This window comes from Macrobrachium nipponense, chromosome 16, assembly GCF_015104395.2.
Source record: "Macrobrachium nipponense isolate FS-2020 chromosome 16, ASM1510439v2, whole genome shotgun sequence".
NCBI lineage: Eukaryota > Metazoa > Arthropoda > Malacostraca > Decapoda > Palaemonidae > Macrobrachium > Macrobrachium nipponense.
Genome location: NC_087209.1, coordinates 22,067,101 through 22,087,370, shown reverse-complemented (window position 1 = coordinate 22,087,370; position 20,270 = coordinate 22,067,101). Strand labels below are relative to the sequence as shown.

The window sequence follows — 20,270 nt, the reverse complement described above, 5'->3', positions numbered from 1 at the left end:
TGTGTATCCGCCACAGTCTGAAGACTGCACAAGTACTACTACTGTCGTCACCAACAGTGAAGAAGACACCGACGCTGACGAAACTTCTCTTGGCGAACCTACACCTGGCCCATCACACAAATAAGAAGGTATTTTAAAAGCTCTTTTTCATATTACAAATTATGCTACACACGATATTTTTCTTGCTTGTTATGATGGGTTTTGCATGTTTAATACCATGATTGTTTTCAGAAATGCGGATTTTTTTTAAATGACCGTTAAAAAAGTAGCTGTAGATCTAGGAAATAACTCAAGAGTCAGGTATTACTTTGGAAATTACAGTTTCCTATATTATTTGGGTTGCTTATTAAAAATTTACCGTTATTTTTGGGGGATCGACTGTAATTACTAAACACGACAAAATTAACTGGACGCCCCAATCCCTGGTGGCTTTCGTATTTGAGACCGTTCCTTGCAGTCAGAATTACCACAATACCAACAGAAAAAAAAAAAAAAAAAAAAAAAAAAAAAAAAAAAAAAAAAAAAAAAAAAAAATTTATGCTGACTGGAAGTTTCCGGAAAATGACAGACTAGGGTAAGCAATCACGGACGATCCACCATCATCACGCTGCCCGGGTCTTATTCACTCTATATAATATATTTAATTGGTGAAACAAGAATACAATTACAACTCTAAGCATACCATTCAAAAGATTGAAGTTTCCTCAACATAATGTGATATACGAAAGCCCCATACGAACTAAAATAAGCATGTGACGCTCTTCGTAAAATATGTTTTCAAGGCAGTTGTGAAATCCAATATGGCGGCTACCATGTGGATGTACAGGTTCTGCTCGGTGATGACCACCATCTTTCCCAGCCTTCCCAGCACTCATTTGAACAATGTTAGCGTATATATATAACGTTTATTGATCTTACTCAAGATTGCAGTTGTAATCAGCACAATAAAACAACATTTTGTTGCCTATATTACTGAAAGTATGAAACTTTTTATTCCCGGGGTCATGGTTTGAACTGAATTCATTTTTATCTTGTAATCGGTGGTTTTTATCCTTACTGCCATCACAACTGAAACTACACAGTGCTTATTTGATTGTTATTATACACATTTTGGTCTCAATTCACTCCACATTGCACTTTACACAAGTTGCTGTTCCTGGTTCTTAAGCGTGCGCGCCACAAACACAGATACGAGCAGCAGACGACGAAACTGCAGTTTTATTCCCTAAATTGTTTACTTTACTCGTTATTAAGTTCAACTTTACTTTGTTATTTAAAAATTTTATTTTAATTCATGTATATTATCCCTTTTTTGCAACCAAATTACCCAGAAAAATTACAGATATTTCTAAAGTAGATACAATTCAATGTTTTTAACGTTTTCGTACATCTGGCTGCCGAAAACCATAGAGGAACGACTACGGATAAGTGGATTATATATATATTTTTTTGCTTTTTTGTTTTTGCTAGCACTTATCATTGATTTCAGTCTATATTAGTACAGTAGTACCTTGATATACGAAATTAATCCGCTCCGAGGCGCCCTTCGTATCATGAGGTTTTCGTTCTTGGAGCACATTTTACATGTAAAATGGCTAATCCGTTCCAAGTCCTCCAAAAACACCCCAGTAAATTATATTTCCAGGTCTACAACACATGTTCTAGGGTTACGACGCCGACCCGACGGACTAGTTGTCATAGTAATGCAATGATAAAATTGCTTTAATATGAGAGAGAGAGAGAGAGAGAGAGAGTTTTGTCTCTTGGTACAAGGGCAAGTATCGTTATTCTTTACGATTAGTGATTCACGATCCCCTTATAAATTACGGCATTGGGTGTAATGCACTAAAGCAAAATCTTGTTCCGATACGAGTGTTCGTTACAGAAATAGGTATTGCCCAAAAACGTGCTTGCACTGTCGCTGAAACCCATAGTAGGTATGCTGCTTAGTTGTCAATCAAGTTTTTTTGTAATAGGATAAAACACCAGCGACTACCAACCCTTATCATGGTGTACAGGTCTTATTCACTCTATTTAAATGGTGAAACAAGAATATAATTACAACTCCAAGCATACCATTCAAAAGATTGAAGTTTCGTCAACATAATGTGATATATGAAAGCCCCATACGAACTAAAATAAGCATGTGATGCTCTTCGTAAAATATTTTTTCAAGGCAGTTTTGAAATCCAATATGGCGGCTACCATGGGATGTACCTGTTTTGAACAGTGACGAAAATCATCTTTCCCAGCAATCATTTGAACAATATTAGCGTATGTATGTATGTAACTTTTATTGATCTTACTCAAGTTTGCAGTTGTAATCAGCACAATAAAACAACATTTTGTTGCCTACATTACTGAAAGTATGAAACTTTTTATTCCTGGGGTCATGGTTTGAACAGAATTCATTCTACCTTGTAATCGGTGGTTTTTATCCTTAATGCCATCACAACTGAAACTCCACAGTGCTTATTTGATTGTTATACACATTTTGGTCTCAATTCACTCCACATTGCACTTTAAACCCGGTGCTGTTGCTGGTTCCTAAGCGTGCGCGCCACAAACACAGTTACAAACAGCAGACGACGAAACTGCAAAGTTTTATTCCCTAAATTGTTTACTTTACTCATTATTTAGTTTAAATTTACTTTATTTAAAAATTTTAATTTAATTCATGTATATTATCCCTTTTTTGCAACCAAATTACCCCGAAAAATTACAGATATTTCTAAGGTAGATACAATCAATGTTTCTAACGTTTTCGTACATCTGGCTGCTGAAAACCATAGAGGAACGACTACGGATAAATGCATAGAGGAACGACTAGGGAGAAGTGAATTATATATATATATTTTTTGCTTTTCTGTTTTTGCTAGCACTTTTCATAGATTTCAGTCTATATTAGTATTTTGAATTTCTTTAATAACCATATGCCAGAAATAAATGTAACCTTTAATGTTTGCATGCTAAGAATGGCAAAATCATCGTTGCCACATTAGTGGAGGCTTCACACATACGCTGTTTCATTATTATAAACAGTTTTCATGAATTCTAGTTGTCATAGTAATGCAATAATGATAAAATTGCTTTAATATTTATGTATATATACTTCCAATACATAGCCTAATTTCACCAATTTCAACGTTTTGTGTGTAGTCTTATACCCAGTTTGGAGGGTCAACACATACCGAATGAGAGAGAGAGAGAGAGAGAGAGAGAGAGAGAGAGAGATAAAGGAAGGCAAAGGAAATTGGCGGGTGGAGGGGGGGAAGAGGGTAGGTGGAGCTTTATACGTGTTCGTATCCATTTCTGCATAATGTTGTTTTTGTCTCTTGGTACAAGGACAAGTGTCGTTATTCTTTACGATTAGTGATTCACGATACCCTTATAAATTACGGCACTGGGTGTAATGCATATAGCAAAATCTCGTTCTGCTACGAGTGTTCGTTACAGAAATAGGTATTGCCCAAAAACGTGCTTGCACTGTCTCTGAAACCCATAGTAGGTATGCTGCTTAGTTGTCAATCAAGTTTTTTGTAATCAAGTATTTTTTACAAGCTAGCTATTGAATAAATTTGTATTTTTCTCAATCAAAACATATGCCCCTCAATGCTCACTTTCCTCTTTTAACGACTTTCTGGTCATTGCAAATTCGGCCCCATAATTTCTTATGGTGCGAAAACAGAGGCGCATCGACCGAAAATGATTGCGTCACACTACGGCGATAATCCGGCAGTAAAACAATTTCATATATACAAAAAGTAAATAATGAAGATAGGGTAAAACATCACAGCAGGCCAAACAGGCCACCTACAATCAACGCTTGCCACCCTCCGAAAAAGTACATTATAACGCGTCCTGACACCGGAGATGGGCATCAGTCGCGACTTGTTGTTGGTGAGAAACGGAGCTAAAGACCTCTACTCTCCTTTCGAAGTAAGTATTTTCTCCAAAGTTAGAAATTAAGGCCAAATTTTAAGATTTAAACAGAGGGTAGTGAGATGGGTGGCTACGGCAATGGAAATCTCACCAAAACGCTTTAGAAATTTTTACTTACAACTAAAAATGTTTCGAAGATTGACGCTATCTTGATGTTTACGGAGTCGCTTGTGTCAACAAACTTCCCATTTCCTGTGCTAAATCTGCACACCACTTGTACCCATAGACGCTGGGGCACTTTCATCACAACAATCGTAAACCCACCTCTTACCAGCACTTATTCGTACTTATTCAAGGGGACTACGGCATTCTTTGCGGCGTTTTGCGATCTTCAATTGTTTATCAGTGTTGTCAATTGGTATGTGTTTACCCTCCAAACTAGGTATAAGACTTACACAAAACCGGGGAAATAAGTGAAATTAGCGTATCTATTTGTAGTATATATACATATTAGAGCAATTTTATCATTACTGCATTACTATGACAACTAGAATTCATCGAAACAGTTTGTAAATGCATCGGCGTATGTGTGACGCTCCACTAGATTGGCAACGATGAGCCATTTTTCCTCACGTCGTCTGCTCGTAAGTATACATACGAAACATTTGTAATTTTTGGGGTTAATTTGGTTGCAAAAAGGGATAATGGACATGAATTAAATAAACATTTTGAAGTAAGAGTTAAACTAAATATTGAGTAAAGTAAACTAATTAATGGGAACTAAAGCTTTGCATCTCATAATCAGTGTTGTCGTCTGCTGCTCGTAACTTTGTTTACGGAGTGAGTGCTTAGGAAACAAGAACAGCAATGTGGTTCGAGTGCACTGTGGAGTGAATTAAGACCAAAATGTGTATAATTACAATCAAATAAGCACTGTGGAGTTTCAGTTGTGATGGCAGTAAGGATAAAACCACTGATTACAAGGTAAGAATGAATTCAGTTCCAACCATAACCCCGGGAATAACAAGTTTCATACTTTCACTAATATAGGCAACAAAATGTTGTTTTATTGTGCTGATTACAACTGCAATCTTGAGTAAGATCAATAAACGTTACATACATACGCTAACATTGTTCAAATGAGTGCTGGGAAGGCTGGGGAAAGATGGTGGCCGTCACTGATGAGAACTGTCCATGCAAAACGTAGCCGCCATATTGGATTTCAAAACTGCCTTGAAAACATATTTTACGAAGAGCGTCACATGCTTATTTTAGTTCGTATGGGGCTTTCATATATCACAATATGTTGACGAAACTTCAGTCTTAAATGGTATGCTTAGAGTTGCAATTGTATTCATGTTTCACCAATTAAATATAGAGTGAATAAGACCCGTCCACCGTGATGAGGGTTGGCCTGTCGTGATATTCTACCCTACTAATAAAGACTGAAATCAATGAAAAGTGCTAGGGAAAAAAAAAAAAAAAAAAAAAAAAAGTATATAATTCACTTTTCTGTAGTCGTTCCTCTATGCACTTTTCCGTATTCATTCCTCTATGGTTTTCGGCAGCCAGATGTACGAAAACGTTAGAAACATTTGATTTTATCTACTTTAGAAATATCTGTAATTTTTCGGGGTAATTTGGTTGCAAAAAAGGGATAATATACATGAATTAAATCAAAATTTTAAAATAAAGTAAATTTAAACTAAATAACGAGTAAAGTAAACAGTTTAGGGAATATAACTTTGCAGTTTTGTCGTCTGTCGTCGTCTGCTTAGAAACCAGAAACAGCAACGGGTTTAAAGTGCAATGGCAATGTGGAGTGAACTGAGACCAAAGTGTGTATATTTAGAGTTGAGTAAAAATGTTAAATGCGTTTTGATGAGATTTGGACTGCCTTGTACCACCATTTCACTACCCTCTGTTTAAATCTTCAAATTTGGCCTTAATTTCTAACTTTGGAGAAAATACTTATTTTGAAAGGAAGAGTACAGGTCTTTAGCTCCGTTTCTCACCAACAAGTCGCGACTGATGACCATCTGCGATGTCAGGACGCGTTATAATGTACTTTTTTGGGGGGTTGTACATGTTGATCGTATATGATCCACCCCTATACCATACCGTTTTTTACCCTTAGTACTTTTTCGGAGGATGGCCATCCGTGACCGTCGGTGAGTTGGGCCAGTCCATGCTGTTGTTTACCCTAAGCAGAAAACTAAGCATTTCCGAAAACAATCATGGTATGAAACATGCAAAAAACATCATAACAAGCAAGAAAAATATTGTGTGTAGCCAGAGATGCAGACCTGTAAACTATAATTTTACCCCTTATTCTCGAGTCAGGTGGACTAAATCCACTTCCTTACTTTAATTAACCAAGAAGTCTAAATCCTACACAATCGTAGGCTTTTGATGTGGCCAATGACAAACAGGCTAGTTGCAAAATACCCATTCTATTATCGGTGACAATAAATAGCGCGGTACGGTAGGCTAGGACTTATGCTAAAATGTTAGCTCCTTGTCCTTAGCTTGATGCCCCTCAAAAGGAACCTAAAAAGGAATTGGCCTTGGGTTAGTCTAGGCTATGCTACCCGATTACGTAAGAAATAAGGGGGGGGGGGGTTGATCCCCAACGGGAAGTGAACTTCTCTCCAAGTTCTGATAATTTGTGCACAAATGAATGCAGTTAAATTACACAATTAATGCCTGAAAGATTGAACAAGTTGGTAATACCTAGTGCGTGGCTTGGAACTTGGAAGGAATACTACCTCGTGTTAAGTTTAGTGGCGATGGTACGCAGCCTCGGCGGGGGTACACCAAGCTATAAATTAAACCAAAACTGATAACACTGAATAAACACAATTCCCGCACTTACCTCCTTTCAACTACTACACCAACAGTAACGCAAGAACCTGGGGCTTGACGACGAGGCAAAATGATCGGGTTTCAGCAACACAAGATTGAAATATAAGTGGAAGAAAAGGACAACGTCCCGACTACTTTGTTTACACTTTGGGTAATGGTGGGAGACCGGGCCAGGTATTAGGAGGGAAGTGCGCGTGCGCTAAGACTCCATGTTTGGTCCGTTCTGGAAGGCGGGAAATACTACCAACGATTATTATGAATGGCCAAACACCGGCTAAAAAGAGCCAGATTATAATTTTTCGAATGAAAATAATTCCAGACGCAACTCTAGATTAATTTATTCTCTCGTTGGCTACGCTTAGACAGCATTGTGGAGGGACAACAAAGAAAATTAAGTGAGACTACATAAAATTTTTTATTTGATTATAAACTATAGCAACCGTTGTTCTCTTCCTTTAATGGGCTTCCTTTCATTTTTCCTTAAAAAATATCGCAGTAACACGAAAATGTCTTTAAATATTAAGTAATAAAAGACAACAGAACTAAACCGATTGTAATCAAATGAGCCTCTCCCCAAGGTCGGTAGTTTCAGACATATTTTCCCGCTAAAACGCACGAGGAAAATAATGCGAGTAAACGTAAGCAATGCGCGATAATTATCAATAAAAATCTTTCTTGCACGGAATTACTGTGTGGTTTGGGTATACGCTTGATCTGAATTTTAAATTCGTCGAACAATTCTATGCTTTCTGCGCTGTGCTACTTAGAACATTGATATAGTATTTTAGTTTTGAATGATGCCGCGGAAACGAGATTCCATTGCTTGCTATATGCTGTTTGTATCGATATTAAGATAGCACTCTCTCTCCTTCTTAATATAAGTATATTTTTTATGTATATATATACATGCACACACGCATGCATATTATAGTTGCCCGATAAGTATCTAAGCCGTTGTGGGTGGGTACCAGCGGTCCACGAAGTTCAAAATAAATACTTGGCAGACCACAATTTTCTTTATTGCATAAACGCACACAGATGGAGTGGCAACGAACGCGAGGACAATAAATCTCAAAATTCAAATGCAGCATTTACAAGGCATACTCCGCTGGTAGTGGTTGGTTTGCATTAACTCTGATGTGAACTTTTGGAATCTGCGCAACCAACATAAGATTTAAATCACGACTGTAGATAAAGCGAGGCGATGACGTCACACATTGAATCACGTGGGGCCATTCGGCAAACAATGGGTCGTCACCTGGTAACACCAGAAATACCGTGAAATACCCCCCTCCCATCAAATAGGAACAACCGGCCACTTTCACTCAGTGGCTAATATAATAAAAAGGATTTCTTCTCGGCTTATATATGTCTAGCAGTCAGACGTTGCAAAAATGACGAATCAGACATAGAAAATAAAAATGAGCTGGTCGTCAGCGATGAGCGATCACTATAATCCGTCATTGAGATACTAGAATGCACAAGCTGATTTTGGAACATGCTGGGTGATTAGATGCACACTTTTATTCTACAACCGCATACAAGGAATAATATACATGCTGACTGGATGAGGCCAAAGTGTAAACAGAGGAAGTGTGAAGGTGGAAACGAGGCCAAAGTATAAATAGTGGAAGTGTGAAGTCACTGAAGGCGATAACGTTATAGGTGCCGAGGCTCAAGGGACAACCCACAGCTCGTACTCTAAAAAGTAAAAACCGGTCCATTGGGGAACACGCCGGCAACATACTCTTTCAAATACATTCGATGATGACCAAGATGTGGCGAAATTGTATCCAGCACAGGACCCACAATGACAGGTCCTGATTGTATCTACTACTAAATAGTACTAATGCTATACTCGTAGTTCTAATCAGTGAAGCAACGAGTAAACAGTCGAGTTCACTCTTCCTGTGAAATTTTTCATGGTCCAGTAACCTAAAGTATTTTACATGAAAAATACCATTCTATGTAGATGTTTACTGTTAAATTTCAGAGGGGAAAAAATGCAAAATGAATAAACGAAAAGAAGCATGTTTCAAGAACAAAAACTCTCAGAAATCCTTTAATTGAGACAATCGGCCATGAATCATTGGTCCACGTGATAATGTATGTCAGTAAGAAATACAGGAAAAAAAACTTTCAATAATCATTATCATAATTTTCATTGTCATAATTTCAGGAGCGGTTTCAAGTTACTTCATATCCCTTCACGTTAACAATGATAAGATATTTTGTCAGAATATGATAAATGAATATATATATATATATATATATATATAGTATATATATATATATATATATTATATATATATATATATATATTAGAATATATATATATATATATATATATATATATACACATATATTAAAAAGAAGCTACGACCAAAAAGGATAATTCAGAGTTGAATATGATTAGCATGAGAGCTCGTGAACAACGCACAAAGGGCAAAAATAAATGCCTCCACGTAACTGAAAACGGCACAGCTTGTTTCTAATTCATTTCGCATCGTCTTAGCGGGGGCAGGACCACCAGCATTGTTGATATTAGTTGTCGAGAACAAACCATGAGGTTGTAGAGCATCTGTACAGTTATTTGCAGATTATTGGAGTTTGAAATATACAACCCTTGACGCCATTTTCCTGATTCAAAATATTATCGCAAACCAATTGCCTATTATATGGCCAATATTTAATTCTAGTAAAAATACCGCAATTATTAAAATCAATTCAGAAATGGTAAGCAGTTAAACCAGGGTTAGTTGTGTCAGCATTCTGGAGGTTAATATAATAATAATAATAAACTTATTTACAAGTCACAATGGATTTTATTGGGAATAAGCTAACTAGGGAAAACGTGGAATCTTTCAATAAATTTCAATCTTGTAAAACATTAGTCGTTTCAAAAAATGTATTGATTAAGGGCACAAAAGCACACACTAAATGTACATTTCACCATGTTAACGAGTCACTCAAGCTTCATGTATTTTCATATTCTTAATTGTTTGTGGTTTGCTGAGCATATATATATATATATATATATATATATATTATATATATATATATATATATATATATGTGTGTGTGTGTGTGTGTGTGTGTGTGTGTGTGTGTGTGTATGTGTGTGTGGTGTGTGTGTGTGCATATATACTGTTATAAATACTAAAAATACTTTTTCCTCAATAAGAAATTGACTATAAAGAAAAACTTGTGAAAAGAGAGATTATGTAATGTTAGATTTTATGTAGGATGATCAGAAACATGCCATTTCGTAAGTTGAATCTATATTTGATTCCAACCTGCCAAAAAAATAAAATAAACGGCAAAATCAAAATATAAGTCAACCGAAAACAAAAACTCTTTATATTTAGCCATAGTTGAAAAGAATTGCATACCTGTATGCCATTAAGGCGAAATATAAGCTTTACGGCATAGTGGGGCGTCAGTCTTTTTAGCGAAGTTTGCCTTCGAGAGGCTCTTCTTTCCAAGAAATAACAATATATAATAAAATTGTTGGAAACATGGAGAACCTCTACTGCAAACTATTTTCTGCCGAATCTGTTGATTTTACTGAGACCCATGTAGGCGAAAATTCTACATCTTTTATATCAATATAATAACAATAATATCTATTCTCGATCATAATGCACTGTCAGTTGGAATCGGAGAATCGTTAACAATAATAATGCACTAATTTCAAGCAAGACAAAGGCACTGGAAAGGAGTAGAGACAATTTCTTGTGAAGACCTTGAAAGAGCAACTTGATATTGAATCAAGAACATAAAATTGGGCTAAAACATTGCCCTGGCTAAAACCTGCAGGAGTGCATAGATGTAAACATGATACATCATCGCCTTTTTAAACATAACAGAGTCTACAGAGAACGTTACACATTCATAGAAAACGACAACTAATATTTGAACGTAAACTTAAAAACTCTTAAAGGCTTAAGGTATAACCAGCAATTAACAGTTTCATACTGCACGGCTTCCCGGATAACTAGATTCTGTATTGGAATAAGTCAAATAAAACCACGGAAAATCTATATGATATATCAATACCTATAGTACGACAACAAAATGAAACAACAAATAAGAGCATTATGCTTTACACAGCATATCAGTGAGGCATCATTTTGAATATGCGGTACAAAGGTACAAAGCTGGCCACCATATTACAGGAGGACTGTAATCGAGATGGAGAGTGCAAAAACGAAGGAAAATATATTTTCACCCAATGTTAGGAATCTGATCTACAAAGTTAGACGAAACAATGTGAAGGTAATCGCTCGAGGCTTCAACCTTTTCTTGGAATACATCAATGACAAAATGTAATCAACTTCTCGTATAAAGGAGGTCGCTGGAGAAGAGTGGTATGACTGTAATTCATTGAATAAAAAGAGGATAACTGACCAAGCACGCAAAGCGTGCATGTAATATAAATTTTCACAAAAAAACATTAAATAAAACATTTTGCGTTACAAAACACACACATACTACGCGTGTCAGGCTTTATAAGACAGGATGTTTATAGACTAAAGATTCTTCAAACCGATACACTAAGGAAATGACCGCTGCACGTCTGATGTTTCCTTCTCCTAATCCCTTGGGTGACACAAGCTCTTTGATCTTCAAGACTTCAACTGCTGCTCATGTGTTTTCCTGCATTCTCCATGATCTCCACGGTTGTTTTTAATCCTTCTTCTTTGTTTGGAACGATCTCCCCCACTGTCCATCCGCTTGTTTATTTTTTTTTTTCTTAAAACTCCTGCTTGTTACTTCCCAGGTGACCTTATCCTCAACATTATTACCTTGGTATTTTGTTTTGTTAATTTATATGAGATCTCTTTTTCCAGTTGATCAGATGGTTGCAATTCCAGTAGCGTTTGGCATTTAATATAATATTTGAGGTAAATAATTAGCGATTTAATGGATTGGTATTTCAAATGAATAAATTACGTTATTGATGATTATACACACACACACACACACACACACACACACACACACACCACACACACACATATATATATATATATATATATAATATATATATGTATAATATAATATATATATATAATATATATATATTATATATATATAGATATATATATATATATAATGCTTTATTTATTAAGGAAATGCAGGCGCTGATACAGATTTTGGAATTAACCTGCTAGTTCAAAGGAGGTTGGATTTAAAACTAGCCTCCTTCAGAAAACCCCGCCGCTCTTCTCCTCGCATTTGTATTATGTTATTTTTATAGTTCCCCTAATCTTATATTTCTAGTTTTGAGTTTAAATCATCACTGGCGATGTTGTTTAGAATAGCTACATCATCTTTCTTGCTATTTACATCTTTATCTTGGACCCTTTTTCCTATTGTGGTGTTTCCTATAGCCTTGTTGTGATAAGGAATACTTTGGACACAGTGGCAAATCGCGCAAGGAGAGAGCAAGGCAGCATAAACAAAACAATCGCCACCACAACCAAGGTTCGGCACTGATCTATAGCACTGCCGAAATGACAACATAGGATCAATCACGGCAAAAGATTCTGTAGCCAACAACTAAAACATAATACTGGCGTTGATCGTAGAGACCACCCTACGAAGGAGGTAATGTAGGTAATAATTTTGAGGACAAGGTCACGTGTGGAATAATCTTGAGGACAAGGTCACGTGTGGAATAATTTTGAGGACAAGGTCGCTTGTGGAATAATTTTGAGGACAAGGTTCGCTTGTGGAATAATTTGAGGACAAGGTGCTTGTGGAATAATTTTGAGGAAAACAAGGTGACGTGGGACTAAATTTTGAGACAAGGTCCCGTGTGGAATAATTTTTGAGGAACAATTTTGAAAGAACAAGGGTCACGTGGGGTTGGAATAATTTTGAAGGACAAAAGGTCACGTGTGGAATCATTTTGAAGGACAAGGTCAGTGTGGAATAATTTTCGAGGACAAGTTCACGTGTTTTGGGAATATTTTGACGGACGTAAAAGGTCATGTGTGGAATAATTTTGAGAACAAGGTAACTTGTGGAATAATTTTGAGGACAAGGTCACGTGTGGAATAATTTCGAGGACAAGGTCACTTGTGGAATAATTTTGAGGACAAGGTCACGTGTGGAATAATTTTGAGAACAAAGGTCCCTTGTGGAATAAATTTTTGAGGGACAAGGTAACGTTGTGGAATAAATTTCGAGGACAAGGTTCACGTGGAATAATTTTGAGGACAAGGTCATGTGTGGAATAATTTTGAGGACAAGGTCATGTGTGGAATAATTTTGAGAACAAGGTCACGTGTGGAATAATTTCGAGGACAAGGTCGCTTGTGGAATAATTTCGAGGACAAGTTCACGTGTGGAATAATTTTGAGGACAAGGTCATGTGTGGAATAATTTTGAGAACAAGGTCACGTGTGGAATAATTTAGAGGACAAAAAGTCACGTGTGGAATTTAATTCGAGGACAAGGTCACTTGTGGAATAATTTTTGAGTTGAACAAGGTCAGTGTGGGAATAATTTTGAGGACAAGGTCGTTTGGTGGAATATTTTGAATGGGACAAGGTCATGGGGTGTGGAATAAATTTCGAATGGACAAGGTCCACGTGGTGGAAAATAAATTTTGAGAACAACAAGGTCACTTGGTGGAATAATTTTGAAGGGAACAAGGTTCACGTGGTGGAATAATTTTGAAGAACAAGGTCAGGTGGGAATTAATTTGAGGAGACAGGTCACGTGGTGGAATAATTTTGAAGAACAAGGTCACTTGGGTTTGGGAATAATTTTGAAGGAACAAGGTCACGTGTGGAAAATTTTGAGAACAAGGTCACTTGTGGAATAATTTTGAGAAAAAGTTCACGTGTGGAATATATTTTGAGAAAACAAGGTACACGTGTGGAATAATTTAGGAACAAGGTTCACATGTGGAATAATTTTGAGAACAAGGTCACTTGTGGAATAATTTTGAGAACAAGGCACGTTGTGGAATAATTTTGAGGACAAGGTCACGTGTGGAATAATTTTGAGAACAAGGTCACTTGTGGAATAATTTTGAGGACAAGGTCACGTGTGGAATAATTTTGAGAACAAGGTCACTGTGTGGAATAATTTTGAGAACAAGGTCACGTGTGGAATAATTTTGAGGACAAGGTCACGTGTGGAATAATTTTGAGAACAAGGTCACTTGTGGAATAATTTTGAGGACAAGGTCACGTGTGGAATGTGAGGACAAGGTCACGTGTGGAATAATTTTTGAGAAACAAGGTCACTGTGAATAATTTTTGTTTGAGGACAAGGTCACGTGTGGAATAATTTTGAGAACAAGGTCACGTGTGGAATAATTTTGAGACAAGGTCACGTGTGGAATAATTTTGAGGACAAGGTCACGTGTGGAATAATTTTGAGAACAAGGTCACGTGTGGAATAATTTTGAGGACAAGGTCAATGTGGGAATACATTTCGAGGTACAAGTCAAGTGTGGTGGGAATAACTTTCGAGGACAAGGTTCACGTGTGGAATAATTTTGAGAACAAGGTCACTTGGTGGAATAATTTTGTGTTGGGAAGAACAACGTCACTTTTGTGTGAATAATTTTGAGAACAAGGTCACGTGTGGAATAATTTTGAGAACAAGGTCACGTGTGGAATAATTTTGAGGACAAGGTCACGTGTGGAATAATTTCGAGGTCAAGTTCAAGTGTGAAATAATACGTAGAAGATTTACTGAGAAAATAAACAAAAAGACTGCCAGGAGGGAGATAATCCTGGATATCGAAGAAGGATTACGGAGATCTCGGAGAATGCAGGAACTGAAAGGCGTAGTTGAAGATCAAAGGGCGGGTCACCCCAGGGATTAGTAAAAGGAAACAGCAGATGCTGGGAGGTCTGCATGCATATATACTCGAGTATATAGCTGCAAAGTAAGTATATCTTTTACAGGTTCATCGTGAAAAAAATAGAAAATAATTATATAACATAAATATCTAATGATATAGGAAACTCTCAGCAAAAAAAAAAGTCCTAATGATAAGGTCAGGTATCACGTTTTCTACAACGCTGATTAGTAGACTTAGACAACACTGGGTTTGAGTAAATCAAGAAATTTAGGCAATGATATTTGTCACTGGGACACTTTCAGCCATTCAGCGCTGAAAAGACAGTGATTAGGGAGTTGTAGTGATTGAACAACAAGATAGAACTCCAGAAAATAAATGAAATCAAATACAAGGGTGTACAGGCGAAACTGGGAGAAACCGCCACAGCTGCTCCAGGAAGAACTATAGTAGATTCACATCAGCCGTGCATTTGACGTCTAGGCCAATCCCTTACGACGCTCCTGATTGGCTGTTGATAAGCTAATCACAGGGCTGGAAACTCTCAGTCTCTCTGGGGAGTTCACATAGGCAGGATGTATGTTCCATCTCTCCTGAGGTATAAGTCTTTCAGGAGAGGTGGAACATACATCCTTCCTATGTAAACTCCCGAGAGAGACTGAGAGTTTCCAGCCCTGTGACTGCCTTATCAACAGCCAATCAGGAGCGTCGTAAGGGACTGGCCTAGACATCAAATGCACGGCTGATGTGAATCTACTATAGTTACAGAAGGTGCAAAGGGAGCGGGAATGGATGTAAAGTGAAAGTCTAAAAAGTTGGTATAGCTAGGGACCAAACAGACGTCACAGACACCCTTTAATGATGTCTGCAGTGCACCGCGTGGGTTGCGCTGACGGCTCTCGACCCTAGACCGGATTGGTCAGTACTTGGATGGAGGGTTACTAATGAATGTCATACGCCATTGGTAAACAACATACCTTGACCTTTAATGATGATTGAAACAAATCTCAGAAGTCTGGTAACAGCGGGAACTGTGTGTGTGTGTGTGTGTGAGAGAGAGAGAGAGAGAGAGAGAGAGAGAGAGAGAGAGAGAGAGAGGTTAATAGTAACCTTAAACAAATCTACAGTCAAGGACATTTTCTAAATGCAAACATCAGTGCTCTGAGAGAGAGAGAGAGAGAGAGAGAGAGAGAAGAGAGAGAGAGAGAGAGAGACCTTACCTTACAGACCTTACAGTTCGTTCGGGTTGCCCCAGGTCCCTCAGTGTGAGGCGCCTCTAATGTCTACCAGAGAGTTGCTAGTACATCTTCCGGTATATTTTGCATCTTCCAATCTTGGATGGTCTGGGATGCAGTTTAGATATTTGTCGAGCTTATTCTTAAACACATCTACGCTCACTCCTGATATATTCCTCAGATGAGCTGGCAACGCATTGAATAGACGCTGCATTATCGATGCTGGTGCGTAGTGGATTAATGTCCTGTGTGCTTTCCTTATTTTTCCTGGTATAGTTTTGGGCACTATTAATCTACCTCTGCTTGCTCTTTCTGATATTTTTAGTTCCATGATATTTTCTGTTATTCCTTCTATCTGTTTCCATGCCTGAATTATCATGTAGCGTTCTCTTCTCCTTTCTAGACTATATAATTTTAAGGATTGTAGTCTTTCCCAGTAGTCTAGGTCCTTAACTTCTTCTATTCTAGCTGTAAAGGACATTTGTACACTCTCTATTTGTGCAATATCCTTTTGATAGTGTGGGTACCATATCATATTGCAATATTCAAGTGGACTACGTACATATGTTTTATAAAGCATAATCATGTGTTCAGCTTTTCTTGTTTTGAAGTGCCGTAACTACATTCCCATTTTTGCTTTACATTTTGCCAACAGAATGGCTATTTGATCATTGCATAACACGTTCCTATTCATCATCACACCAAGGTCTTTAACTGCTTCCTTATTTGTGATTGTCTCATTATTAGGTCCCCTATATGCATATAGCTTTCCTTCTCTGTCTCCATAATTTATTGATTCAAATTTATCAGAGTTAAATACCATCCTATTTACCTCTGCCCAATCATATACTTTGTTAAGGTCTCTTTGTAGGAGCGTTCCTATCTTCATCACAAGTAATTTCTCTACTTATTCTTGTGTCATCAGCGAAACTACTCACTACCGAATCCTTAACATTACTGTCTATGTCTTCAATCATAATAACAAACAATATTGCAGCTAGCACCGTACCTTGTGGCACACCGGATATTACCTTGGTTTCATCCGATTTCTCATCGTTTGCAATAACTATCTGTTTTCTGTTGTGTAAAAATTCTTTTAACCATCTTCCTACTTTATCTACGATATTGTGTTTTCTAATTTTCTTTGCTAATATATTATGGTCTACTTTGTCAAAAGCTTTTGCAAAGTCTAGATAAACCACATCTGTTTCATTTCCGCTTTTCATATTTTTGAATATGTTCTCACGGTGGACTAACAGTTGGGTTTGTGTACTTTTTCCGGGTACGAAACCGTGTTGTCCCATATTAAACAAATTATTTTTTATTAAATGTTTCATAATATTTTTCTTCATTACCCTTTCATACACTTTCATAATATGTGATGTTAGACTCACAGGCCTATAATTACTTGCCTCTAGTCTTGATCCACTTTTGAAAGTAGGGGTGATATATGCTAATTTGTGCCTCATCATAAATCTTGCCTGTATCTACACTTTGTCTTAATAATATTGCAAGTGGCTTTGCGATAGAATGAACTACTTTCTTTAACAAAATAGCAGGGACTACCATCCGGCCCTGCAGCAGCTCCATTTTTAATTTCATTAATTGCCTGCACAATATCAGCTTCATTAATTTCTATGTCAGCTAAATATTCACTATTTTCGTCCCTTACTTCTATATCATTATCTTCATTATCTATTCTAGGGGTGAATTCTCTCTATATCGTTCTGCCAGTATGTTGCAAATTTTCCTTTTTTTCATTCGTTAATCTCCCTTCAATTCTCAGAGGGCCTATTTCTATTCTTCTTTTATTCATCTTCTTCGCATATGAGTATAATAGTTTGGGGTTTTGCTTGATATTTAATAGGGTTTTTCTTCCAAGTCCCGTTTTTCATTTTCTTTTGATTGTATAATCTTTTGTTTTGCATTTTTTCTATCTTACTTTTTAGTTCTATAATTGTTTCCATGCATTTTTTTCTTTGCAAGACCTTTTTTCCACTTTCTGATTTTCTGGAACAAGATCCTTCTGTCTCTTGGTATGCATGAATGATGTTTACTTTCTTCTTCGGTATATATTTATCCACTATTTTCTCCAATATTTTATATAATATCTCCGTATTTACCCTTATGTCATCACTTACGAAAATGTTATCCCAATCTTTGTTTAATTCTTCATTAATTTCTGACCATTTTATATTTTTACTGTAGAAGTTGTATTTTCCATATCCTTCCCACTTTTTCATTTCTTGCTTATCTCTATTTTCACTTGCTTTGGAATGAACTGTTAATTCTATGACATTATGGTCTGAAATACTCGCATTATAAACTATTATTTCTTTAACATAATTCATCTCGTTCACAAATACTAGGTCTAAAGTATTTTCCTTTCTTGTTGGCAGGTGATTTATTTGTTGAATGTTGTATTCTAGTAGCATATCTAATAGCTTTTCAAATTGCCTCTTATCTTCTGCACTACTATTACTCTCTTTTTATATGTATAAGTACAACCACAATCTCCTATTCGTTCTTTCCATTCTACGAAAGGAAAGTTGAAGTCACCAGATAGTACAATAGTCCAGTCCTTGTGATTTCTACATATATCATCCAATTTTTTCAATTATTTAAGTCAAACTCTTTTAGGTATTAGGAGGTCTATATATTACTATGTTCATCAATTTTTCAGATTCAAATTCTACCGCTATTAGTTCACATTCTGAGTTACTATATTTCTCATATATTTTTCCTTGTTTTTTGTCTTTCCCATATATTGCAGTTCCCCCTTGATTCCTATTTTTTCTATCTGATCTATAAAAGTTTGGAACCCTTTTATTTGATCATCATTCCCAGTCTCTTGGGAATACCAGGTTTCACTTATATTCATTATATCTATTTTCTTTTCATTTTGGGTTAGTTCTCTAAGTACTCTATTTTTCTTTTGAGTTACTCGTAACTAGACCCTGCGCATTCATCACTATGATGGTTTGCGTGTTTTCTCCTTCATTTAATAATGGTAGTAATAAGGATTTTCCCATGTCTCTTTCCTGTTCTGGTATGTTGTTCTTTTTTTCATTTCCAGAAATTCTGACATTAAAAAATCCAACTTTTCCATAATATTTGATCTTCCTTCATCATAATTATTCATTTTGTGTCTGAATCTGCAATTTTCTCCGTTTCTGCAATATCCTCTTGCATAATAAATACAGTTATTATCTCTTGAGTAGAATTTCGGAGCTGATGCTTTGAAATTTTTTGCTGACACCTCTGCATATCTCATTGGTGGTTTGCTTTTCTCTTTTACCTGATATTCTTGATTTCTCTCTTTATTTGTTTCTTTCTTATTTTGGATTTTATTACTTGGTTGGTTATTTATTTGATTATGATTCATGGCTACAGGGTGCATATATTTGCATTTTTTGTCGAACTTACATCCTTTTCCTTCTTTTAGGTTTTTACATATTTTTGGATGCAGATCTCTGCAATCATCCCCATAGCCATCTAAGTATGCACATTTACCATATATTTCATAGTTTTGACATACCTTAGGATGTTTGTAGTAACATCTTTCTCCAAATCTGCAATTCCCTCTTTTCAAAAGGTTGCAGATTTTGTCTTTCTTGTCTATTTTTTTCCTCTTTCCCGTCATTGTGTAGATCTGGGTAGAGCCTCTTCGGGATTTGCTTTTCTGTTGTCATATCGTAATTTATTTCTTCGTAGGTATGCTGCTTTATTGCCTCATATGTAGTATCAATGAGTATCTCTGCATCCATACTTTTATCTTATTCTTTGTTTTCCTTATTTTTTTCTTTCATTTCATTTTTGTTTACTTCTCTTCCGTTTTCCTCTTCTTCTTTTTCTTCTTCTTCTTCTTCTTCCTCTTCTTCTTCATCCTCAACTATTTGTACATTCAATCTTGATTTAATAACATTGTCTATCCATGATAGACATGTTGAACAAAAAATTCTTGTATCTTTTCTCAAATCTTGCATTACCTCAGCACACTGTGGATGGGTCGGAATGTTGCATGCAGCACATTTTCTGATTAGGTTTTGTGGATTGACTATGCTATACCAAACCTTACACAGTTTGCATGCTTTTGGCATTCTTTTTCCTAATGCATCAATTAGGATATTCACAAGATTCACCTTATTCATTTTCTTTGTCGGAATATGTTGGTTTATGTATATTTTCTTTATGAGTCTCTTGACCACTTGGATTTTATTTGGAACTTCTTCAATTATTTTCAAGATGTTTTCATTAGATTTGTTCCAGTTTGAAGGATTATATCCTTCTAATATATCTATGAATGCTTTTGTATCTTTTTGGTTAGGACTGTTGCTGATTTCATAGATGAGAAATGCCAGTTCCCTTCCTGCTACCTCATCGTATTGCGAATCCGCCAAGCAAGCTAAATTACGCCACCTCTTCCCGCAGTTGGAACTTACTGCCATCTTGTTCTGATT

General features: G+C 36.4%; 1 protein-coding gene across 9 annotated transcripts in view; it reads right to left on the bottom strand.

The window, feature by feature from the left end:
* Positions 1–6,976, bottom strand: part of LOC135195606 (transformer-2 protein homolog alpha-like) — a 36,329-nt gene extending 29,353 nt beyond the window's left edge. For 4 of the 9 annotated variants that reach the window (XR_010310190.1, XR_010310191.1, XR_010310192.1 and 1 more), the window contains exon 1: positions 6,758–6,974. The gene's annotated coding sequence lies outside the window, so the exon portion shown is untranslated. Of the gene's footprint in view, positions 1–6,757 lie in introns of all 9 variants that reach the window. The other 5 variants (XR_010310193.1, XR_010310194.1, XM_064221933.1 and 2 more) reach the window with 2 other exon arrangements.
* Positions 6,977–20,270: the final 13,294 nt, after the last annotated feature.